Source organism: Coturnix japonica, chromosome 14 (genome assembly GCF_054131305.1).
Source record: "Coturnix japonica strain WE chromosome 14, WE-NBRP24, whole genome shotgun sequence".
Classification (NCBI taxonomy): Eukaryota; Metazoa; Chordata; class Aves; order Galliformes; family Phasianidae; genus Coturnix; species Coturnix japonica.
Window position 1 is genome coordinate 18,456,295 of NC_140676.1, and position 25,809 is coordinate 18,482,103.

Below are 25,809 nucleotides of genomic sequence, written 5' to 3' on the forward strand. Positions count from 1 at the left end.
TGTGCCCTGTTCACTCACATCACTGTCATTTGATATCCTCAAAAGCAATTTCATGTGGATAGTCAGCTATCTTTTCATTCCTTCCATTCGTTGTATTTCTGCCATTCACTGAAACCGGAGACTTGTTTATACAGCTATGTGAGTTTGATTTTTCTTGTAGATCACAGTCAATAGTGCTTTTACACAAGAAAGGTTAAATTCTTATCTCCTCAAGTCTAATCAGTACTTTCCTTCACCAAACATGCAAACCGTGTGCCTTAAGATGTGTGTGGATTATGATGCTGACATAAGGAAAATCATTTTCTAATTTTATTTTTATTTTTATTTTTTTTTTTGTGTGTGTGTGTGTGTGTGTGTTGTTTGTTTGTTGGAAAGTACTTGACATTTTCAGAGATACAGATTCAGGGCTTGGTCCGTGCATGTAAAACTCCAGCCTGGAGGGTAATGAGCTGACTGAGAGCTCCCTCCTTACCTAAATTAAAGTCATTCTCTGAAAATAAACGGTGTTAAACTCTTAAAAACAAACAAACAATATGGGGAAAATTAGTAACACGTTAGGAAAAGAAATCTCTACTCAGAAGATAGCGAGGCACTGACAGAGGTTGCGCATTGAAGCTGTGGGTACCCCATCCCTGGAGGCATTCAAGGCCAGGTTGGATGTGGCCCTGGGCATCCTGAGCTACTGGGGGGCAGCCCTGTCTGCAGCAGGAAGGTTGAGGCTGAATGATTTTAAAGTTCCCTTCCAACCTAAGCCATTCTATGATTTAGTGCTTACCTGCTGATCTGAAGTATCTGCCATTTGGATATCTAGCCCTAGACAGGCGGGCTAAAGCAGAGATGAACTTACAAAGCACCACATCTGAATGCTATTTTGTTCCCTTCCGTTATCTAGAAAAGGAAACTAAATGATCAGCCTGAAGGCAGATGTCTGAAGTTTGACAGTGTGAATCTCATGTTTGTTTAAGATAAATACTGGCCTGGAGGAATATTTCAAACAATTAATTTTCAGCTTTTTACCGAAACGGAAAAAAACCGATTTGGTACTTCAGTTACAAATTCAAACATAGTTTTTAGAGCTTTGTAGATTTATAATGTTTACGTTACTGTGCATGTTCTTTCTGGCCATGCCATCTCTATGCTAGGGCTTTGTGTGTTCCCTTGAGTTGCACAAAAACCCTCTGAGGTCACCAGGATTTCAGTGTTGGAATGAACAAGCTCTTAAATATTCTTGAATTCAAGAATATTTACATACAGGGAGAACATTTTCTGAGGCAAGCAAACTGATTCTGGTAGACAAAAGGACTGCACGCCTGGATGTTTTTCTTTGTATATGCCAGCACGTGTGTTTCATGTGACCAAAATGGCAATTATTCCTGTCACAGAATGAGACCGGGAGTGCGACAAGATGATCCCATCGCATGTGTGATAAGATGATCCCGTTACCTGAACTGTGGGTGATAAATGTTGTGTTTTAGACACATCAGAGAGAGAGTACTTTTGGTCACATAATGAGGAAGGACTGTGATTTGTTTTGGTGGGTCAGAACGCAGATACTTCATCAGCGGTTTATGCTCTGTTCAAGTATGCTAAGAATATACCATTTGTCATTTAAATGAGCTCATTTTAATGTGCAATGAAGCATGATTCATGTTTCCTTATACAATTTTATTAGCCTTTTCAGTTTGGGTATTTATCTGTTGTTTTGCCTTTTCAGTGTAGACATTTGGATTATTGGAAGCAGCCCAAGCAAAACTGAATGAATGGACGGCATGCAGGTGAGGTTTGAATGCATCTCAAATGGCTCTGAAGCGCGTAAGATGATTGTCCTCCGGTAGGATGCAGTCCCATATTGCATGCATTCAGCTTTCTGTAGTGATGAGTCATATGGACCCAAATGAGAATAGCCACGTGTGTAAAATTGAGATTGGAGTACTTGCAACGATATCACCACAGCACTTCAGAGCTGTCCAGTGTTTTCAACTGAGGCCTTTTATCTTCTTCTTTTTTCCCTGGCAGGTATCAGGAAGGTTTAAAATCATTGGCAAGCCCGAAGGGAAAATATTTAATCCTTAAGCAAACACGATTTTAGTACCATCAGCTCCTGACAGAAATCCCCAATTAGTATATCTTTTATTTATAATGATATCGTATGTCATTGGTTTGTAAAGACAGTATACCACAAATGTGCATGAGTAACAACAGAAAGCTTTAAATATTTAATCTGTATAAATCACTGCATTATTTTCATTCCAAACCGATGTCATTTTAAAACATTATTCAGTCCCATCCAAGAATTTCAGTTTTGGGGCATTTTGAAGTACTTGAGAAAAACATTTTTAAGTGGAAGTTTCTGAGGAAAAAAAAAAAAAAAAAAAAAAGCACTATAGATTTCAGAGCCAATATGCATCCAGAGACTGTGCAAGATGGTCATAAATAGAGGAGATGAGAGAGGAGAAGAAAAAAGAAGGAGAGAGGAGAGGAGAGCAGAGGTGTGATAGGAGAGGAGAGGGGAAATGAAAAGAAAAAAGAAAAGGAAAAGCAAAGAAAGAAAAAGCAAAGCAAAGAAAAGAAGGCATCTGGAACATCCATTCCAGATGTAAACTGATGTAAAGTACTCAGTACCTCTGAAAATGAGCTTGCTTACCACGTGCCTGAATTAGGATAGATTGGTGCTTTGAAAATGTGAGCTTGACAACTCGGTTTTGCAAATGTGCAGCAATGTTTGATATAACATTTCCATCACAGGAGATCCTGCGCACATCGCAGTCAGGGAGGAAACAGGATGTCTGGAACAAGCGCAGGTGATGCCTCTGGGCTTGACCTTGACACTGCAGCTGGTGCTTGCAGGGCTGGATTCCTGTCTTCTTGAGCCTTGTGAAGCTTGGCAGTGTACAACAGCCTACCATGCATCACAGGATGCATTTTCAGGACCGGAAGCCAAGCTGTTATTGTTATTTACAGAGAACCTTTTCGCCATATGGGAGGCTTTCCTTCTAGAAAAGTTTCAAATGCAGCAACCGATCCTGCACTGCTCTTCCATCACTCTTGTACAGGTCATGGTGGGACAGCTGGAAGCCTCTTTCTGTCTTCGTTCAAACAAGTACCAAAGAGAGTTTTACGAGATCCATCAGCAAATGCTGCAATCCAAGCACATGCTAGGGCAACTCACAGTCACTTTGAAAGCAGGACTGCCCTGTGATTTCAGCAGGGACTTCCTGAAAACACGTGGTGCAGTGTGGTCTTTGGCATTTATATCCCGTCTCACTTCAGGCATGGGGGAAAAAAAAACAACCCAGGAAAATTTAAATAAAACAAATCAAGATTAGTGTAATCTCAGCGTTATGAATGTATATGCTCCGACTTCAGGAAATTATCTTTTTCAGCCTTCCATCAACTCAGCTGTTGAGCATATGTTGGCCTTGGTTAGTTTTGTTATGTTTGAGGGCACAGACATCAGTATGTATCTAATATTTGTTTCATATCTCTGAGATTTACAATTGATATGTATACTTTAATACTTCTGATAACATATAATGTTTGTCTTCTAAATCTCTGGGACAGTGGCCATCAGCCTGTTCTTGTGCTGGTAACAATAAGTTAATGCACATGTGCATGTGTATGCATATCTATGGCTCTTGATATGTGACTATGTTGATAGTGACTATGACTATCAGTCAATGTTCATAAGATCCCTCTCAGTCTTCTCTTCTCCAGTCCAAACTCAGCCTTTCCTCATAAGGGAGATGCTATAGGCCCCTAATAATCTTTGTAGCCTTCTGCTGTACGCTCTTGAGTAGTTCCCTGTCTTTCTTGAGCCGCTGAGCAGCACAAGAGCCAGATGAACTTTCACTCTTTTCAAAACCACATGATGTCGTATAGTATGGAATACCCCTTTGGCCTGTTTAAGTCAGCTGTCCTAACTCCATTCCCTTCCAGCTCCTTAGTCCCTTCATTGAGGACGGCCTTGGCTCAGTACAACACTACTTAGAATTGGCGTGTTATTAACACCATTTTTTTTCCTAGAACCAAAACATAACATCATTCCAGGGACTCTGAAGAAAAATCCATCCCAGCTAAAACTAAGACACCATGTCAGACACCATTCTGTCAGAGTGCCCCTCTGCTGCCATCTGTTACATGGCAAGAAAACATAATGGACTATTGGTGGGAAAGTTCAATCTACCGCCGTGCCACCAATGTCTGCTTCAGTCAACATAAATACATTTGTTATCTGTGAATTTTCAAATGGAATGTGTAGAGTTGCAATGAGACATTCAACTCAAAAGTCTGAGTATGCCTCTTTACTAGGCTTCTCTAATATACCAGAGAAAAGTATCCCTGGCTTCACAATCACGCTTTATTCACGCCATCGGTTTTTGTCTCCATTTCTAGTCTACAGAGAGAAGAGAGCGCTTTGGACTGTTAATTCATTCAGCATGTTTTCTAAGTCTACTCTGTATGAGCAAATTCATTTACCGACATTGTCTGTTTCTTTCCACTGGTAAGAATAGGAATTTAGATGTTAGTTCAGAAGTCAGCACTTCCTCTCTGATGTTACTTACCACCTGCAGGCACTACAGAGAGATTAGTAGGCACTATAGCAGTGTAGGCTACGTGAAGACACCCATCTAGTAACTTAAATCTGGAATACTTACAATGGCATGTCTTTTTGAGACTGAACATTTCTTTCCACATGTTTAATATGAAATTTCCTATTAAAGTCGTATTAATTCAAAACCCTGATACTTAACTTCTGACAACTCAAACTGTGGAAAGCGTGTCTCATTCCTGGGCCAACTACCGCAGTTTTCGGACCAGTATTGTTTCTTACCTGAAAGGTCAGGAATGTTGAAATACAGTTCAACAGACTTCCATTTCACAAGGTTCGGAGTCCAACTGTTTCCACCTTGAATGTACATAAACAGCTATTCTTTTTCTTCACGCTTTGGTTGGAATTAGTATCTTGTCAGCATGTAGTTTGATTATTTTGGAGTGAAAGATTTCTAGGATGATCACCATTCTGTGTAGTCAGTGCTCCCACTGCACTATACAGGTCTAGAACTCAGTATTTAAGTCTAAGTTTATTTAAGTTTAAGTCTAGAACTCACTATGACCTGCATTCAGTGCCAGACAGCCTACCTGAATGCCAGCCATTTCAGTCTCTGAAGATGCTACTCTACTGTTCTTTTTTTTATTTTTATTTTTTCCCTATCGTTTGACTGTTTTCTTAACTGTTATCACAAAGAAGTGAGATTGATCCAGGTCCTGCTTTTTAATATCAACTTTCTACCTTGCATTTAATACTATGGTTTGTTAGTCAAGGTTCAGACTACTTAGTCTTCAGGGTCAGGCAGAAAGAGGCTAATGAATAAATGCCTCTTGGCACTGTCATTTCTTATGTTCATACATGTACTCTCTAGGAAACAGACAGCGGCCAAATGAAATTTATTTAATATTCATTTAATCATGACCAAGAATTCATTGAATTTCTTTCGGTGAATGCTATCTCAAAGCAGAAACAACATTTTAAGCTCAAGGAGGGAAGGGTTAGGCTGGATGTCAGGGGAAAATTCTTTACAGAGAGAGTGGTGAGGGGCTAGAAGCGGCCGTTCCGGAAGGCTGTGGATGCTCCATCCCTGTAGGTGTTCAAGACCAGGTTGGATGGGGCCCTGGATAACCTGTTCTAGTACCAGATCTGGAGGTTGGTGGCTCTGCCTGTGGCAGTGGGGTTGGAACTTGGTGATTCATGGGGTCCCTTCCAACTCAAGTGGTTCTATGATTCTATGAAAACTCATGTTTTGCCAGCAAAAACATTGTAATAAGGGAAATGCAGTGGGTAGGCAGCTAAAAACAAGCACTAGTCTACACTTCCCTTCCGGATGGAAAAATGACTACAGTGATCAGGCTAGGTATCTTTAAAAGGCAATGTCTACCTGCATATGTTTGTGATTTCTCTGACAGCTTTTCAGATATCTTTGTGGAAATGCCTGAAGGATGGTTGAATTTATGGGGAGACTAGCACTAGCACAGCTTTGCATCTGCTTGTTAAGCTGTGAAAAGTAAAAAGAGATAAGCATGTGTGGAAACACAGAAACTACAACCAAAAAGTGAAATCCTCCAAACATAGAAAGAGAAATGATACCACTAAACACCACTAGATGGAAGGGTAATCAAAATAAACCAGAATATGAAGGAATGCTAGAATCACAGGGGTTGATAGGGACCTCCGCAGATTGCCTAGTCCACACATGTCCACCTTGCTAGTTTTAAATCTTTATTACTCTCTTTTTCTTACCGTCCTCCCAATCTTTGACACAGACTGCACCGTACCTCTGAAGTTACACTCCTTTTTTCATTCTGAAAACTAGAAACTTTATTCTACTTCTTTAATTCTATTTATTTTAATTGAGCATTTGGTTAGAAAGAGAGAGAAAGCAATGCCTGAATTCATGCACTTCCAAGCTCATAAAGGACAGAGATAAACAATGTTACCAGAACTCCTGATGCTGACTGCAACAGTAGCTGTGCTGACAGAGCCAAGCAAAGGAAATAAGGGAACTGAGAGCACACAGGCTGGCTGAGAAGCGATCTCTGAAGCTAAAGCAGAGCACAGCAAACGATGCATGCTGAACTGAGATACACACGAAAAATAAGATGAGCAGTAAACAGAGGAACGGACATATTGCAGGCATTGTATTTCCCAGTGCAGGACCCCTTACAGGTCACGCACACAGGGGCTACGTGCTCTGCAAGAATCTGCCTTGACACTGATGGTTCAGAGATTTCACTATTACTTGAGACTAAATGCTGCTGCAGTGCCAATGGCACTTCAAAGGAGGTTTGGACCAAGCGACCATGCAGTCTCCAGACATCTCTTCTAACCAACATCTCTGTGAGCCTATGGACCTGGTTTACCCAGTTCTAAACTGCAGAGCATCTTTTAATCCCTTTGTTAAGCCTGCTTTGTGCTTGAGTTGAACCAGAAACCAGTATTCATGTTTTTCAGGACACTTCTGTGTGAGCCTGAGTTGGTTCATCCATTCCCCAGGCCGGTTCCATCTGTAAAGGGTGCAGCAGAACCGTGCCACACGACCACCAGTATCCCAACTATTCTTTAACTGTGCCAAAATATATGGGGTCTTACACCAAGAAACTGCTTCATCTCATTGTTTCGATGAAAAGATGTGTGGACTTCAAACTGAGAATATGTTTAAGTGGTTTTCAGAACAGAGAAAATAAAGGAAATAGTTTTTCTTTCTTTGCATCAGACCAATACACTTGTTCTGAGCTCAGCAAAGCCTTCCCAGTTGTGACAACTGAATGAATTCACATATCCTGCCTCACTACTTAGCTCCTCTGCTTTAGCTCCAAGTCAATGAGAGAGACAGGAGTTGCAAGCAGGGGCAAATGGGGCATGGATGGGACCTTACCCTTCCTGCCATGACAACAGCTGCGTCAACTGTAATACAACAGAAAGGCCCAGAACAGGAGAATTATATTTCAGTTATCCTTTTCACCTGATAAATTAAATGCAGAACAGAATGAAATAACTGGACATAATTGAGTGGACATCCAGCTTTGTACTTGTCTCTATAATATCTGATAATTATATTTTTTGGAGAAGGCTGTGTTGGATTCTCAGTTGGTTCATTCATTGCACAAGTATCTATTAGATTTCCAACCACCGAGATTTATTTCTTCTCGTTCGAAGTCCACATCATCATTTACATGGTCAAGAACATAAATAATGTTGGAAAAAAATTAGTATTAAATTCTAAGAAAAAATATTCAAGTCAATAATAAGAGAAGAAAAATGTATTTTACATATTAAAAATGAAAACAACTGTTATAAATTGTTATAAATTGTTGAGGAATATGATTTAGCTGGGAAGTATTGGTAATGGTTGGACTAGATGATCTTCTAGGTCTTTTCCAACCTTGATAATTGATAAATGTGATTCTGTGAAATATAAGGGCCTTAAATGTTTGCTTTTATGTGATAGACGTTTTTAACAAAACGTCTGTGTTGGCACTTACGATTTTAAGTTGTGTAATATTCCCTTTTAGTATTGATGTCTATTTACAACATCTGTGAAGGGTCTGTAACCTGAATGTGACAGGGAAAAACTAACAGACTGCTACTGGAATCTTTCCACTGGGTCCACGTAACAGGCTATTGACCAAAATCTGAAATAGCTCTTCTAATCATCAACAGCAATCTTACACAAATTAGATCAGACCCAGAGGACCTGATTAACTTTAAAATGCCTTACAGACTGAAAGCATCAATTTTGCTCCTCCTGCCCTCCTCTGTGGAGTCAAAATGGGACTGTATAACATACACTAGTTCAGCTGGGCACACACAGGATCAGGATGCAAGTCAGGCAGACAGCAGGGGTTCTACTTCCATGGAAAATTGCATTTCTGAGGACTGAAATTAAATGCGGTCTTTCTTCTTCTTCTTCTTTTTTTTTTTTTTTTTCCCCTTCACTCTGTTACTCTGTAATTCCCATCCTGCAACAACTCTTTTTAGCAGCTGGAGATGGGCAAATCCCTAGCATGGGAAGCATTAATATCAGTGTAGTGCTGTCATTATAGGGATGCCACTGACAGAGGCAGATGGGGGCTCTGCCAGAGGAGAGCCACGTCTTATTTACCAGGATAGTTTCTGAAAACATACTTTGCTGACAGGGAAGCATGAATGAGAGAACACGAACCATCCTTTGTCATTAATTGATTGATATTTGCACCAACATTTGAAAGACTGACTATCATTGTTATGTCCCAGAGGCCTTACCCAGAGACTTGCGCTTGTTCACTCCTTCTAAATCAGGAACCAAGATTCTCCCCACCGTTTGCCACTTAGGCTCTCTCTTCCCCTGCCCTCCCACACATACCCTTTGTTTGACCCCATCAAAACTACAATGACTAAGCTTTAATAATTTTAATAATAAGCTTTTTATTGAAAGCAAAGAGCTCCGTTCACCCCCACCCATTTTCTTTGGCATTTGGAAGTTGGATCCAGCTTCTGACCAGAGATGCCTCACGGCTGATGAGTACGGATTTGTGCTGGGCGCAGCAGCTGATGCACTCTCCAGGGAAGGAAATTTCCAGTGTTCCTTGCAGTTCATCTGTTCTTTCTCACTCACTGGACGTACTGCTCTCTCTTTTTTCCTCTCCTTTGCCAAAGTCTTGAGTTAGTGGAGTTAAATCATTAAACAGATCCCTGCTGAACCTGAGTATTACACAAACATTTAAAACATATTTGGGAGAAAGACTGAAGAATCACATCAATCAACAGCCCAGGTAGATTCAGAGGACTCGGGAATATTAAGAAACCATCAAATGGTTCAAATGTTCCTGCAGAGCTTTTCTATAGAAGATCATGTTCCAAATATTTTCAGTCTGTTCAATTCCCTTCCAACACGTGCAGCAGAATTATTTCCCATACCTGAAATGAAATCTTACAACGAGCTTTTCTATGTTTCTTGAATTCAACTTCTTTGAAGCAGACATAAGTTTTGGGCTGTATTTTTTTGCTGTATTTTTCATTATCTGTGGTAATACTAAAGTGGATAAATAACTATATTAAATAAACACATTCCCCTAATTTTTCTGCCTGGCTCCCCATAATTCTGCAACCGGGCATTCCTCCTCTTCAGTTCTCCTAAGCCTTATGGGCAGTTTCAATCAGATTAGGAAGCATAAGGTTCGAATAGGAATCTTATCTTAGGTTCCTAATTTGAACAACAAATTTGGACAACTGGAGAAGAAGCTCTCCTAGAGCAAGGTTTCCCTCCCAAGGACAGCAGAGGTAGATCACTGGAATTCCCTAAAGGCAGACCTCGTCCACCAAATGCAGATGCCTAGTCTTAGAGATAAAGACAGTGTTGTTTGTGGAGAAGGACAGAAGCACTGCAAGCAGAGCGGCTCACCAGCTTCCTTAAATTGAACCTCAGTTAGATCCTTAGGTTAGGCAGCCTTGATTACATCTTCACTGTCTACAGAACAAGGAAGATCTCCTGGAGGATGGAGCTCCTGAGATCATTTGTCCCCGCTGAGATGGGACACGTGGAGCTCAGCTATCATACTGTCTGCCCAGCAGTGGCCAAAGGGCCCTACACACGACAGAGGACAGGGCAGGGAAGTTGGGACTGTTATGGCGGGGAGCTGAAGAACCAAGAGAGAAACCCGGAAGAAGTAATTTGCTCCTCTTAGGATTTATTTTTGCTCATTAGTTCTTCTGCTCATAAAACATTTCTTCAAGTATGTCAGTTGCTTTTACTTACTCTTTCACATACCAAATGCATTCCATGTGCACCTGTGCAGGAGTAACAGCCAAGTCCATCCTTTCTGCACCATACACAAATCCTGTAGTACAGGAACATATCTTCTGTGGGAGGATTTACTGATATTGCAGGCCAACTGTCTAACTCTTACAGGAACAACCACTGCACTGATTCTTGCTTACATTTTTAATCTTTCTCTGGCTCTTGGCCATTTCCTAAGGAAATGAAACACGCCTGCATTGTTCCCTCCAGCAGACAGATGAGAAAAAGTCTGTTTTGAACTGTAGGCAGGTCAGTCTCCACTAGCCATTTTTAAAGAGATGGAAAAAAATTCAGCTCGCTTTAGGATTAATCCTACTCTTTCCCATTTAAAATCAATTTTCAGTTTTTGTAATCAGTTTGGTTGCCTCCCAAATCCAGTAAAGCGGATACTTTATTGCCAACTCTTCATTTCTGGTACCAAGTTCTTGATAAGGGCTATGTCAAAGACAACACTTGTTGATCTGCACAGAATTTTCGGTATAGCGTCTCACATAGGTTCTTTGTCTAAATAAAGCAGTGGATGACACATACACCTTCGCAATTATTTTTTCTAACGATCTCCATTTTGAAGGTTACAAAATACCACTGATGTTGTTTCAAGTAACAAGGATTCTTAGCATTCTAGACTTTCCCCTGACTAAGTACTTGGCTGAAATCCATTTTTTATGTATATTAGCATTCTAATCTCCCTGCAGCACTCACAAATTAATACTTTTACTCATTTGAATGAAGACACAACATTTAATAAGCCAATGTATAACTCAGCTGAGAAGACCAAGATTTTCAGCCTGATTTCAAAGTAACCTCAAAATGTAGCAAGTTTTTAACCTTGTGATTAACACAATGCAACAAGGTAAAGTCACCAAATACCTAATCACTATTACGAATCGTCCTCCATGGGAATTCAGAAGACAAATAAAAAACTGTTGCCTAATGAAAGCTTTAATGCCATGAGAGCTGAAACCACTGGCTCAGAATCAATTGAAAACCTGAAACAATAAGTTCAGTACACTTGATTACTGCCCCGCCCCCTCCCACCTCCCCCAGTTGGAAAACACCCTTTGTTCCATCCTATAAAAATTATGTTGTCAGAAAAATATGGTATTTTGTCAAGGATTTCTGCATCATGACTGTCCACTCACTTGGTGCTGGAGCAACAGTTCTGTCCAGGCTGTCCGTTCTGGGCAAATGGCCACAGAACGTGCACCAGTAGCCAAATTCCCAGCCAGTAGTTGAACAGTCTATTTGCATACAATGCAGATACACGGTGGGAAAACAAACAAAAAAAAAACCAAACAGAAAAGAAACAAACAAAACAAAACAACAACAACAACAACAAAAACCAACAAGAAACAAAACAAGCAAACAAAAAAAAAAACCCAACCAAATACCTCTAGTAATTCCAAACCTAGAAGAGAAGGCAGAGAAGTTTGGGAAGAAACTCTATGAAGAGATCTGGATTCATATCTACGAAATCAGATTTAGTGTTCATCTCTATGAATGTACTTTCTAGAGGTATGTATAATGACATCTTTTGGATCCTGAATGAAAATCATACTGATAACATGCTGCTACAGCTCTGGTAGAGCAGGGCTCAAAGACTTCCTGGTGACCACAGCTGGGCAAATGGGAACCCCACACCTTGTAGTGTTGTACCTGCCAACAGAATCTGAGAGAAAGAAAAAAGGACAAAGCGGTTGAATCCATCTTATGGAGAAACAGTTAAATGTGATGAGCCATGCTTTCTGGGACGTGAGCAAATGCCTTCCAAAGGGAAGCAGAAAGTGGCCACCAAGTCGTACTTGGTTTATGCATGACCACCCTACTTAAACCAGTAAAACATAAAGATATATTGAACCAAACTAAAGTGGAAGTACATCGTAACCCTGTAAATACCCAACCCCATCATAACAGAGAAACAAAAAATAAAAGATTACGATGAAGAAAAAAAAAATCAAAAAATACTAATTATAACTGAGATCCCAGCTAAAAACTTGCTACTAAAAAAGTTGACCTCAGTGTTTATACCATTACAACAACAAAAAACTTGTGAGCGGAATAACATAAAGAACCACAAAGGAGAAACAAAATAAATTTAACAAGTATTTATTAATCAAAAAAAGAAACAGAACGAAGATGAAAAGTTTGTATCCATATACGGCAGTAAAGTCCCCCGGCGCGCTCCAACTTCCCCATTAGCAAAGGCGCGCGTCCCCCGGCGAGCTCCCATCTACCCCCTAGCCAAGGCGCGCGTCCCTCTAAAACCTAACCTCGGCTGGCGCACTAAATCTAACCTCGGCTGGCGCACTAAATCTAACCTCGGCTGGCGCACTAAATCTAACCTCGGCTGGCGCACTAAATCTAACCTCGGCTGGCGCACTAAATCTAACCTCGGCTGGCGCACTAAAACTAACCTCGGCTGGCGCACTAAAACTAACCTCCGCCGGCGCACTAAAACTAACCTCGGCTGGCGCACTAAATCTAACCTCGGCTGGCGCACTAAATCTAACCTCGGCTGGCGCACTAAATCTAACCTCGGCTGGCGCACTAAAACTAACCTCGGCTGGCGCACTAAATCTAACCTCGGCTGGCGCACTAAAACTAACCTCGGCTGGCGCACTAAATCTAACCTCGGCTGGCGCACTAAATCTAACCTCCGCCGGCGCACTAAAACTAACCTCGGCTGGCGCACTAAATCTAACCTCGGCTGGCGCACTAAAACTAACCTCGGCTGGCGCACTAAATCTAACCTCGGCTGGCGCACTAAAACTAACCTCGGCTGGCGCACTAAATCTAACCTCGGCTGGCGCACTAAAACTAACCTCGGCTGGCGCACTAAATCTAACCTCGGCTGGCGCACTAAATCTAACCTCCGCCGGCGCACTAAAACTAACCTCGGCTGGCGCACTAAATCTAACCTCGGCTGGCGCACTAAAACTAACCTCGGCTGGCGCACTAAAACTAACCTCGGCCGGCGCACTAAATCTAACCTCCGCCGGCGCACTAAATCTAACCTCGGCTGGCGCACTAAATCTAACCTCGGCTGGCGCACTAAATCTAACCTCCGCCGGCGCGGAGTCCCCCGCCGCGCTCCCACCTCCCCCTTAGTCAAAGCGAGAGTCCCCCGTCGCGGGTCCCACGCCGCGCTCCCACCTCCCTCTTAGTGATATCGCGCGTCCTCTGTCGCGGGTCCCCCGCCGCGATCCCACCTCCCCCTTAATCAAGGCGAGCGTCCCCCATCGCGCTCTCACCTCCCTCTTAGTCAAGGCGAGCGTTCCCCGTACCGGGTCCCTCGCCGCGCCCCCACCTCCCCCTTAGTCAAGGAGAGCGTCCCCCGTCGCGCTCCCACCTCCCCCTTAATCAAGGCGCGCGTTCCCTGTCCCGGGTCCCCCGTCGCGCTCCCACCTCCCCCTTAGTCAAGGCGAGAGTCCCCCGCCGCGGGTCCCCCGCCGTGTTCCCACCTCCCCCTTAATCAAGGCGAGAGTCCCCCGCTGCGGGTCCCCCGCCGTGTTCCCAAATCCACCTTAGTCAAGTCGAGCGTCCCCCGGCTCGCTCCCACCTCCCCCTTAGTCAAAGCGAGAGTCCCCCGTCGCGGGTCCCCCGCCGCGCTCCCACCTCCCTCTTAGTGATATCGCGCGTCCTCTGTCGCGGGTCCCCCGCCGCCATCTCACCTCCCCCTTAATCAGGGCGCGCGTCCGCCGTCGCGGGTCCCACGCCTCGCTCCCTCCTCCCCCTTCATCAAGGCGAGCGTCCCCCGTCGCGCTCCCACCTCCCCCTTAATCAAGTCGCGCGTTCCCCGTCCCGGGTCCCTCGCCGCGCTCCCACCTCCCTCTTAGTCAAGGCGAGCGTCTCCCGTCGCGGGTCCCCCGCCGTATTCCCACCTCCCTCTTAGTCAAGGCGAGAGTCCCCCGTCCCGGGTCGCACGCCGCGCTCCCATCTCCCCCTTAGTCAAGGCGAGCATCCCGCGTCGCGCTCCCACCTCCCTCTTAGTCAAGGCGAGCGTCCCCCGCCGTGCTCCCACCTCCCTCTTAGTCAAGGCGAGCGTCCCCCGCCGTGCTCCCACCTCCCTCTTAGTCAAGGCGAGCGTTCCCCGTCACGGGTCCCTCGCCGCGCTCCCACCTCCCCCTTAGTTCTATCGCGCGTCCTATGTCGCGGGTCCCACGCCGCGCTCCCACCTCCCCCTTAGTTATATCCCGCGTCCCCCGTCACGGGTCCCCCGCCGCGCTCCCACCTCCGGTTTAGCCATGATGAGCGTCCCCCGCCGCGCTCCCACCTCCCCTTTAGTCAAGGCGCGCGTCCCCCGTCGCGGGTACCCCGTCGCGCTCCCACCTCCCACTTAGTCAAGGCTAGCGTCCCACGCCGTGCTCCCACCTCCCCCTTAGTCATATCGCGCGTCCTCTATCGCGGGTCGCCCGCCGCGATCCCACCTCCCCCTTAATCAAGGCGAGCATCCCCCGTCGCGCTCCCACCTTCCCCTTAGTTATATCGCGCGTCCTATGTCGCGTCCCCCGTCGCGCTCCCACCTCCGGTTTAGCCAAGACGAGCGTCCCCCGCCGCGCTTCCACCTCCCCCTTAATCAAGGCGAGCATCCCCCGCCGCGGGTCCCTCGCCGCGCTCCCACCCCACCCTTAGTCAAGGCGAGCGTCCCCCGTCGCGCTCCCACCTCCCCCTTAGTCATACCGCGCGTCGTCCGTCGCGGGTTCCCCGCCGCGCTCCCACCTCTCCCTTAGTCAAAGAGAGCGTCCCCCGCCGCGCTCCCACCTCCTGTTCCCGTCCCCTCAACGGGCTACCTCCATCCTCACCGCGCTGTGCTCCCATCCTCCGCCACCGGTCCCATCCTCTGCCGTGCTCCCGTCCTCCGCCGTGCTCCCTTTTCCTGTACGTGATGGTGTTTGATTATTAACTGCATTATGCCCGTTTATCTCGGAAATAGGAGTCTAGGAGTACATGTCATTGAGGGATTGCATTTTTGGCCATATATTTCAGGCACTTGAGGATCAAGGAGTTGACTACTCAAGGGACTGGAAAGAGTCTGGAGAAGTCATGGCTGTCAGGTGAAGTTCCTCGTGTGCCATCAAGTTCCTGTAACCATCAGGAAGATCAACCTGATATCATGGTCATCTACGACGAGTTATGACTAAGGTACTAACACAACAGGAAGGAATATTTAAAATGATTGCCCTACCATCTCCAAAGATCTACGCTCATAGGGGAAAAAAAATCCACAAGTAACCCATCTCCAGTCTGCCCTGAAATGGGGCCTATCAGAGGTGGACCGGGTCCTTTTCCCTGGTGTTCTGTCCGTGTTTCAGGCTGTGACTCAATCGTTATCATACAGTGACTCAAGGAACTTACACGTCTGCACCTCAATGCTGTGCTAAGGCACACGGAAGGGAGGAAGACAGTACAGGATAACCAGCATGACTTCACAAAGCGTAGGCCCTGCCCGACCAAACTTGTCCCTTTGTGATTTAAGTGCATCAGTGATGTAAGAACGGAATGCTGTTTCTCTATTAGATATTGAAAAGGGGAGATGGAGCTGAAGAAGTAGAGTACCACGTATTTGGATTTCGTAACTTCTCCTTAAAAACGGCTGATGTTTACAAGTAGAAATACCATCTCTGTTAGTAGCACAGTTTAGAAATACAGTCGCTGAATGATGGGATTCATTATTGCTTGCAAAAATATTGTACGGCTATTCTGTTTGGATAAAAGACCCTCAGCAAAAGTAAAACAGACTTAACAAACATCACAGAAGTCAGGGCCTTTACACAAGGCTGCGTAGCCTTGCTCTGTGGGTAGGCTGGGATGGAACAGGCAGGCATCAAGACGCTCCCCTCTAACCTCCTTCCAAGCTTATCTCTAGGCAAGGATGAGCAGATGTCCAGAAACAACAACCAAGTACTGAATGAGCACCTGTGCAAACTTAACTCATCGGTGAGATATACTTAGCTAGCAAAAATTAATGCTTATTCAGTATTCACATGTTTAGTTGAGCATCAGGAAGATTGCGAACCTAAAATACTCAGCCAATGAGGAACCAGGGGAGAAAGAGCAATAGGGCACAAAAGATGGAACACTTTTCTCTACATTGAAAAGGATTTGAATGACAAGTTGTGTCCCTCAGGGGTCAGGGCCCTTGAACAACTTCATCAGGGGAGCTGGCCAAGACAGCCCCCAAAGGGCCCTTCCCTTCCCACTCTTGGTACAAGGACTTGACGGTTCTGGGTTGGGCCCCACTGGGCTTCACGCTGCAGCACAGCCCTGCAGCTGCTCAGCACCGCTGAGGAAAATGGCAACCGAAACGTGAGAGCAGCTGTACCCATAGTTAAAACGCAACTACTCACCGCCCACCGACGACCGCACAGCGCCATCCAGCGCGGGCTCCACAACCGCCGAACAACGTCTGCCCTCCACGAAGCGTTATGACGCCCGCCTTACGTCACGTGGTACGGAACAGCCCCTGCTACTGCAGACCCTGTCCCAGCCCCCCCATCATGGCGGCGGCTCCGCCCGGCCCCGCGGCCCGGCCTGGCCCTGGGAGCGGGCCCAGCTCTCAGCAGCAACCGAACCTGGGTATGATACTAAAGCTTTATATATATATGTAATCTATTATCTATTTATATTATTTATAAGTACATCCCTATAAAGTTAACACATCATGGATTCTATGTTTCAATCAACAATGTCATCCTGGACTTCCTGTAGGTATAGGATGTGTCTCACTTCACAGAACCGTTTGTGTTGGAAGGAATGCTTAAAGCCCATCTGGTCCAACTGCCCTGCAGTGAGCAGGAACACCTGCAGCTCCATCAGGTGCTCAGAGCCACATCCAGCCCGATCTCGGGTGTCTGCAGGCATGGGGCATCCACCACCTATCAGGGCAACCCTATTAGCATGAGCAAGAGTTGCAAATGTGCCCTGTTCACTCACATCACTGTCATTTGATATCCTCAAAAGCAATTTCATGTGGATAGTCAGCTATCTTTTCATTCCTTCCATTCGTTGTATTTCTGCCATTCACTGAAACCGGAGACTTGTTTATACAGCTATGTGAGTTTGATTTTTCTTGTAGATCACAGTCAATAGTGCTTTTACACAAGAAAGGTTAAATTCTTATCTCCTCAAGTCTAATCAGTACTTTCCTTCACCAAACATGCAAACCGTGTGCCTTAAGATGTGTGTGGATTATGATGCTGACATAAGGAAAATCATTTTCTAATTTTATTTTTATTTTTGTGTGTGTGTGTGTGTGTGTGTGTGTGTTGTTTGTTTGTTGGAAAGTACTTGACATTTTCAGAGATACAGATTCAGGGCTTGGTCCGTGCATGTAAAACTCCAGCCTGGAGGGTAATGAGCTGACTGAGAGCTCCCTCCTTACCTAAATTAAAGTCATTCTCTGAAAATAAACGGTGTTAAACTCTTAAAAACAAACAAACAATATGGGGAAAATTAGTAACACGTTAGGAAAAGAAATCTCTACTCAGAAGATAGCGAGGCACTGACAGAGGTTGCGCATTGAAGCTGTGGGTACCCCATCCCTGGAGGCATTCAAGGCCAGGTTGGATGTGGCCCTGGGCATCCTGAGCTACTGGGGGGCAGCCCTGTCTGCAGCAGGAAGGTTGAGGCTGAATGATTTTAAAGTTCCCTTCCAACCTAAGCCATTCTATGATTTAGTGCTTACCTGCTGATCTGAAGTATCTGCCATTTGGATATCTAGCCCTAGACAGGCGGGCTAAAGCAGAGATGAACTTACAAAGCACCACATCTGAATGCTATTTTGTTCCCTTCCGTTATCTAGAAAAGGAAACTAAATGATCAGCCTGAAGGCAGACGTCTGAAGTTTGACAGTGTGAATCTCATGTTTGTTTAAGATAAATACTGGCCTGGAGGAATATTTCAAACAATTAATTTTCAGCTTTTTACCGAAACGGAAAAAAACCGATTTGGTACTTCAGTTACAAATTCAAACATAGTTTTTAGAGCTTTGTAGATTTATAATGTTTACGTTACTGTGCATGTTCTTTCTGGCCATGCCATCTCTATGCTAGGGCTTTGTGTGTTCCCTTGAGTTGCACAAAAACCCTCTGAGGTCACCAGGATTTCAGTGTTGGAATGAACAAGCTCTTAAATATTCTTGAATTCAAGAATATTTACATACAGGGAGAACATTTTCTGAGGCAAGCAAACTGATTCTGGTAGACAAAAGGACTGCACGCCTGGATGTTTTTCTTTGTATATGCCAGCACGTGTGTTTCATGTGACCAAAATGGCAATTATTCCTGTCACAGAATGAGACCGGGAGTGCGACAAGATGATCCCATCGCATGTGTGATAAGATGATCCCGTTACCTGAACTGTGGGTGATAAATGTTGTGTTTTAGACACATCAGAGAGAGAGTACTTTTGGTCACATAATGAGGAAGGACTGTGATTTGTTTTGGTGGGTCAGAACGCAGATACTTCATCAGCGGTTTATGCTCTGTTCAAGTATGCTAAGAATATACCATTTGTCATTTAAATGAGCTCATTTTAATGTGCAATGAAGCATGATTCATGTTTCCTTATACAATTTTATTAGCCTTTTCAGTTTGGGTATTTATCTGTTGTTTTGCCTTTTCAGTGTAGACATTTGGATTATTGGAAGCAGCCCAAGCAAAACTGAATGAATGGACGGCATGCAGGTGAGGTTTGAATGCATCTCAAATGGCTCTGAAGCGCGTAAGATGATTGTCCTCCGGTAGGATGCAGTCCCATATTGCATGCATTCAGCTTTCTGTAGTGATGAGTCATATGGACCCAAATGAGAATAGCCACGTGTGTAAAATTGAGATTGGAGTACTTGCAACGATATCACCACAGCACTTCAGAGCTGTCCAGTGTTTTCAACTGAGGCCTTTTATCTTCTTCTTTTTTCCCTGGCAGGTATCAGGAAGGTTTAAAATCATTGGCAAGCCCGAAGGGAAAATATTTAATCCTTAAGCAAACACGATTTTAGTACCATCAGCTCCTGACAGAAATCCCCAATTAGTATATCTTTTATTTATAATGATATCGTATGTCATTGGTTTGTAAAGACAGTATACCACAAATGTGCGTGAGTAACAACAGAAAGCTTTAAATATTTAATCTGTATAAATCACTGCATTATTTTCATTCCAAACCGATGTCATTTTAAAACATTATTCAGTCCCATCCAAGAATTTCAGTTTTGGGGCATTTTGAAGTACTTGAGAAAAACATTTTTAAGTGGAAGTTTCTGAGGAAAAAAAAAAAAAAAAAAAAAAGCACTATAGATTTCAGAGCCAATATGCATCCAGAGACTGTGCAAGATGGTCATAAATAGAGGAGATGAGAGAGGAGAAGAAAAAAGAAGGAGAGAGGAGAGGAGAGCAGAGGTGTGATAGGAGAGGAGAGGGGAAATGAAAAGAAAAAAGAAAAGGAAAAGCAAAGAAAGAAAAAGCAAAGCAAAGAAAAGAAGGCATCTGGAACATCCATTCCAGATGTAAACTGATGTAAAGTACTCAGTACCTCTGAAAATGAGCTTGCTTACCACGTGCCTGAATTAGGATAGATTGGTGCTTTGAAAATGTGAGCTTGACAACTCGGTTTTGCAAATGTGCAGCAATGTTTGATATAACATTTCCATCACAGGAGATCCTGCGCACATCGCAGTCAGGGAGGAAACAGGATGTCTGGAACAAGCGCAGGTGATGCCTCTGGGCTTGACCTTGACACTGCAGCTGGTGCTTGCAGGGCTGGATTCCTGTCTTCTTGAGCCTTGTGAAGCTTGGCAGTGTACAACAGCCTACCATGCATCACAGGATGCATTTTCAGGACCGGAAGCCAAGCTGTTATTGTTATTTACAGAGAACCTTTTCGCCATATGGGAGGCTTTCCTTCTAGAAAAGTTTCAAATGCAGCAACCGATCCTGCACTGCTCTTCCATCACTCTTGTACAGGTCATGGTGGGACAGCTGGAAGCCTCTTTCTGTCTTCGTTCAAACAAGTACCAAAGAGAGTTTTACGAGATCCATCAGCAAATGCTGCAATCCAAGCACATGCTAGGGCAACTCACAGTCACTTTGAAAGCAGGACTGCCCTGTGATTTCAGCAGGGACTTCCTGAAAACACGTGGTGCAGTGTGGTCTTTGGCATTTATATCCCGTCTCACTTCAGGCATGGGGGAAAAAAAAACAACCCAGGAAAATTTAAATAAAACAAATCAAGATTAGTGTAATCTCAGCGTTATGAATGTATATGCTCCGACTTCAGGAAATTATCTTTTTCAGCCTTCCATCAACTCAGCTGTTGAGCATATGTTGGCCTTGGTTAGTTTTGTTATGTTTGAGGGCACAGACATCAGTATGTATCTAATATTTGTTTCATATCTCTGAGATTTACAATTGATATGTATACTTTAATACTTCTGATAACATATAATGTTTGTCTTCTAAATCTCTGGGACAGTGGCCATCAGCCTGTTCTTGTGCTGGTAACAATAAGTTAATGCACATGTGCATGTGTATGCATATCTATGGCTCTTGATATGTGACTATGTTGATAGTGACTATGACTATCAGTCAATGTTCATAAGATCCCTCTCAGTCTTCTCTTCTCCAGTCCAAACTCAGCCTTTCCTCATAAGGGAGATGCTATAGGCCCCTAATAATCTTTGTAGCCTTCTGCTGTACGCTCTTGAGTAGTTCCCTGTCTTTCTTGAGCCGCTGAGCAGCACAAGAGCCAGATGAACTTTCACTCTTTTCAAAACCACATGATGTCGTATAGTATGGAATACCCCTTTGGCCTGTTTAAGTCAGCTGTCCTAACTCCATTCCCTTCCAGCTCCTTAGTCCCTTCATTGAGGACGGCCTTGGCTCAGTACAACACTACTTAGAATTGGCGTGTTATTAACACCATTTTTTTTCCTAGAACCAAAACATAACATCATTCCAGGGACTCTGAAGAAAAATCCATCCCAGCTAAAACTAAGACACCATGTCAGACACCATTCTGTCAGAGTGCCCCTCTGCTGCCATCTGTTACATGGCAAGAAAACATAATGGACTATTGGTGGGAAAGTTCAATCTACCGCCGTGCCACCAATGTCTGCTTCAGTCAACATAAATACATTTGTTATCTGTGAATTTTCAAATGGAATGTGTAGAGTTGCAATGAGACATTCAACTCAAAAGTCTGAGTATGCCTCTTTACTAGGCTTCTCTAATATACCAGAGAAAAGTATCCCTGGCTTCACAATCACGCTTTATTCACGCCATCGGTTTTTGTCTCCATTTCTAGTCTACAGAGAGAAGAGAGCGCTTTGGACTGTTAATTCATTCAGCATGTTTTCTAAGTCTACTCTGTATGAGCAAATTCATTTACCGACATTGTCTGTTTCTTTCCACTGGTAAGAATAGGAATTTAGATGTTAGTTCAGAAGTCAGCACTTCCTCTCTGATGTTACTTACCACCTGCAGGCACTACAGAGAGATTAGTAGGCACTATAGCAGTGTAGGCTACGTGAAGACACCCATCTAGTAACTTAAATCTGGAATACTTACAATGGCATGTCTTTTTGAGACTGAACATTTCTTTCCACATGTTTAATATGAAATTTCCTATTAAAGTCGTATTAATTCAAAACCCTGATACTTAACTTCTGACAACTCAAACTGTGGAAAGCGTGTCTCATTCCTGGGCCAACTACCGCAGTTTTCGGACCAGTATTGTTTCTTACCTGAAAGGTCAGGAATGTTGAAATACAGTTCAACAGACTTCCATTTCACAAGGTTCGGAGTCCAACTGTTTCCACCTTGAATGTACATAAACAGCTATTCTTTTTCTTCACGCTTTGGTTGGAATTAGTATCTTGTCAGCATGTAGTTTGATTATTTTGGAGTGAAAGATTTCTAGGATGATCACCATTCTGTGTAGTCAGTGCTCCCACTGCACTATACAGGTCTAGAACTCAGTATTTAAGTCTAAGTTTATTTAAGTTTAAGTCTAGAACTCACTATGACCTGCATTCAGTGCCAGACAGCCTACCTGAATGCCAGCCATTTCAGTCTCTGAAGATGCTACTCTACTGTTCTTTTTTTTATTTTTATTTTTTCCCTATCGTTTGACTGTTTTCTTAACTGTTATCACAAAGAAGTGAGATTGATCCAGGTCCTGCTTTTTAATATCAACTTTCTACCTTGCATTTAATACTATGGTTTGTTAGTCAAGGTTCAGACTACTTAGTCTTCAGGGTCAGGCAGAAAGAGGCTAATGAATAAATGCCTCTTGGCACTGTCATTTCTTATGTTCATACATGTACTCTCTAGGAAACAGACAGCGGCCAAATGAAATTTATTTAATATTCATTTAATCATGACCAAGAATTCATTGAATTTCTTTCGGTGAATGCTATCTCAAAGCAGAAACAACATTTTAAGCTCAAGGAGGGAAGGGTTAGGCTGGATGTCAGGGGAAAATTCTTTACAGAGAGAGTGGTGAGGGGCTAGAAGCGGCCGTTCCGGAAGGCTGTGGATGCTCCATCCCTGTAGGTGTTCAAGACCAGGTTGGATGGGGCCCTGGATAACCTGTTCTAGTACCAGATCTGGAGGTTGGTGGCTCTGCCTGTGGCAGTGGGGTTGGAACTTGGTGATTCATGGGGTCCCTTCCAACTCAAGTGGTTCTATGATTCTATGAAAACTCATGTTTTGCCAGCAAAAACATTGTAATAAGGGAAATGCAGTGGGTAGGCAGCTAAAAACAAGCACTAGTCTACACTTCCCTTCCGGATGGAAAAATGACTACAGTGATCAGGCTAGGTATCTTTAAAAGGCAATGTCTACCTGCATATGTTTGTGATTTCTCTGACAGCTTTTCAGATATCTTTGTGGAAATGCCTGAAGGATGGTTGAATTTATGGGGAGACTAGCACTAGCACAGCTTTGCATCTGCTTGTTAAGCTGTGAAAAGTAAAAAGAGATAAGCATGTGTGGAAACACAGAAACTACAACCAAAAAGTGAAATCCTCCAAACATAGAAAGAGAAATGATACCACTAAACACCACTAGATGGAAGGGTAATCAAAATAAACCAGAATATGAAGGAATGCTAGAATCACAGGGGTTGATAGGGACCTCCGCAGATTGCCTAGTCCACACATGTCCACCTTGCTAGTTTTAAATCTTTATTACTCTCTTTTTCTTACCGTCCTCCCAATCTTTGACACAGACTGCACCGTACCTCTGAAGTTACACTCCTTTTTTCATTCTGAAAACTAGAAACTTTATTCTACTTCTTTAATTCTATTTATTTTAATTGAGCATTTGGTTAGAAAGAGAGAGAAAGCAATGCCTGAATTCATGCACTTCCAAGCTCATAAAGGACAGAGATAAACAATGTTACCAGAACTCCTGATGCTGACTGCAACAGTAGCTGTGCTGACAGAGCCAAGCAAAGGAAATAAGGGAACTGAGAGCACACAGGCTGGCTGAGAAGCGATCTCTGAAGCTAAAGCAGAGCACAGCAAACGATGCATGCTGAACTGAGATACACACGAAAAATAAGATGAGCAGTAAACAGAGGAACGGACATATTGCAGGCATTGTATTTCCCAGTGCAGGACCCCTTACAGGTCACGCACACAGGGGCTACTTGCTCTGCAAGAATCTGCCTTGACACTGATGGTTCAGAGATTTCACTATTACTTGAGACTAAATGCTGCTGCAGTGCCAATGGCACTTCAAAGGAGGTTTGGACCAAGCGACCATGCAGTCTCCAGACATCTCTTCTAACCAACATCTCTGTGAGCCTATGGACCTGGTTTACCCAGTTCTAAACTGCAGAGCATCTTTTAATCCCTTTGTTAAGCCTGCTTTGTGCTTGAGTTGAACCAGAAACCAGTATTCATGTTTTTCAGGACACTTCTGTGTGAGCCTGAGTTGGTTCATCCATTCCCCAGGCCGGTTCCATCTGTAAAGGGTGCAGCAGAACCGTGCCACACGACCACCAGTATCCCAACTATTCTTTAACTGTGCCAAAATATATGGGGTCTTACACCAAGAAACTGCTTCATCTCATTGTTTCGATGAAAAGATGTGTGGACTTCAAACTGAGAATATGTTTAAGTGGTTTTCAGAACAGAGAAAATAAATAGTTTTTCTTTCTTTGCATCAGACCAATACACTTGTTCTGAGCTCAGCAAAGCCTTCCCAGTTGTGACAACTGAATGAATTCACATATCCTGCCTCACTACTTAGCTCCTCTGCTTTAGCTCCAAGTCAATGAGAGAGACAGGAGTTGCAAGCAGGGGCAAATGGGGCATGGATGGGACCTTACCCTTCCTGCCATGACAACAGCTGCATCAACTGTAATACAACAGAAAGGCCCAGAACAGGAGAATTATATTTCAGTTATCCTTTTCACCTGATAAATTAAATGCAGAACAGAATGAAATAACTGGACATAATTGAGTGGACATCCAGCTTTGTACTTGTCTCTATAATATCTGATAACTATATTTTTTGGAGAAGGCTGTGTTGGATTCTCAGTTGGTTCATTCATTGCACAAGTATCTATTAGATTTCCAACCACCGAGATTTATTTCTTCTCGTTCGAAGTCCACATCATCATTTACATGGTCAAGAACATAAATAATGTTGGAAAAAAATTAGTATTAAATTCTAAGAAAAAATATTCAAGTCAATAATAAGAGAAGAAAAATGTATTTTACATATTAAAAATGAAAACAACTGTTATAAATTGTTATAAATTGTTGAGGAATATGATTTAGCTGGGAAGTATTGGTAATGGTTGGACTAGATGATCTTCTAGGTCTTTTCCAACCTTGATAATTGATAAATGTGATTCTGTGAAATATAATGGCCTTAAATGTTTGCTTTTATGTGATAGACGTTTTTAACAAAACGTCTGTGTTGGCACTTACGATTTTAAGTTGTGTAATATTCCCTTTTAGTATTGATGTCTATTTACAACATCTGTGAAGGGTCTGTAACCTGAATGTGACAGGGAAAAACTAACAGACTGCTACTGGAATCTTTCCACTGGGTCCACGTAACAGGCTATTGACCAAAATCTGAAATAGCTCTTCTAATCATCAACAGCAATCTTACACAAATTAGATCAGACCCAGAGGACCTGATTAACTTTAAAATGCCTTACAGACTGAAAGCATCAATTTTGCTCCTCCTGCCCTCCTCTGTGGAGTCAAAATGGGACTGTATAACATACACTAGTTCAGCTGGGCACACACAGGATCAGGATGCAAGTCAGGCAGACAGCAGGGGTTCTACTTCCATGGAAAATTGCATTTCTGAGGACTGAAATTAAATGCGGTCTTTCTTCTTCTTCTTCTTCTTTTTTTTTTTTTTTTCCCCCTTCACTCTGTTACTCTGTAATTCCCATCCTGCAACAACTCTTTTTAGCAGCTGGAGATGGGCAAATCCCTAGCATGGGAAGCATT

The 25,809-nt window shown here is 43.5% G+C and overlaps 3 long non-coding RNA genes across 3 annotated transcripts in view; 2 read left to right on the forward strand and 1 right to left on the reverse strand.

Annotated features, from left to right (window-relative positions):
* LOC146758488 (uncharacterized) overlaps positions 1–3,331 on the forward strand; it is a 3,822-nt gene extending 491 nt beyond the window's left edge. The window contains exons 2-3 of the long non-coding RNA XR_014934498.1: positions 1,715–1,775; positions 2,746–3,331. This is a non-coding gene — a long non-coding RNA (uncharacterized LOC146758488). The remainder of the gene's footprint in view (positions 1–1,714; positions 1,776–2,745) is intronic.
* A 5,603-nt stretch (positions 3,332–8,934) lies between these two features.
* LOC146758489 (uncharacterized) lies at positions 8,935–16,778 on the reverse strand. Its single transcript, XR_014934507.1, has 3 exons — positions 16,679–16,778; positions 15,134–15,207; positions 8,935–9,235 (listed from the first exon to the last, which is right to left on the reverse strand). It is a non-coding gene; the product is annotated as an uncharacterized LOC146758489 (long non-coding RNA).
* A 21-nt stretch (positions 16,779–16,799) lies between these two features.
* LOC146758490 (uncharacterized) lies at positions 16,800–20,571 on the forward strand. Its single transcript, XR_014934492.1, has 3 exons — positions 16,800–16,907; positions 18,955–19,015; positions 19,986–20,571. It is a non-coding gene; the product is annotated as an uncharacterized LOC146758490 (long non-coding RNA).
* Positions 20,572–25,809: the final 5,238 nt, after the last annotated feature.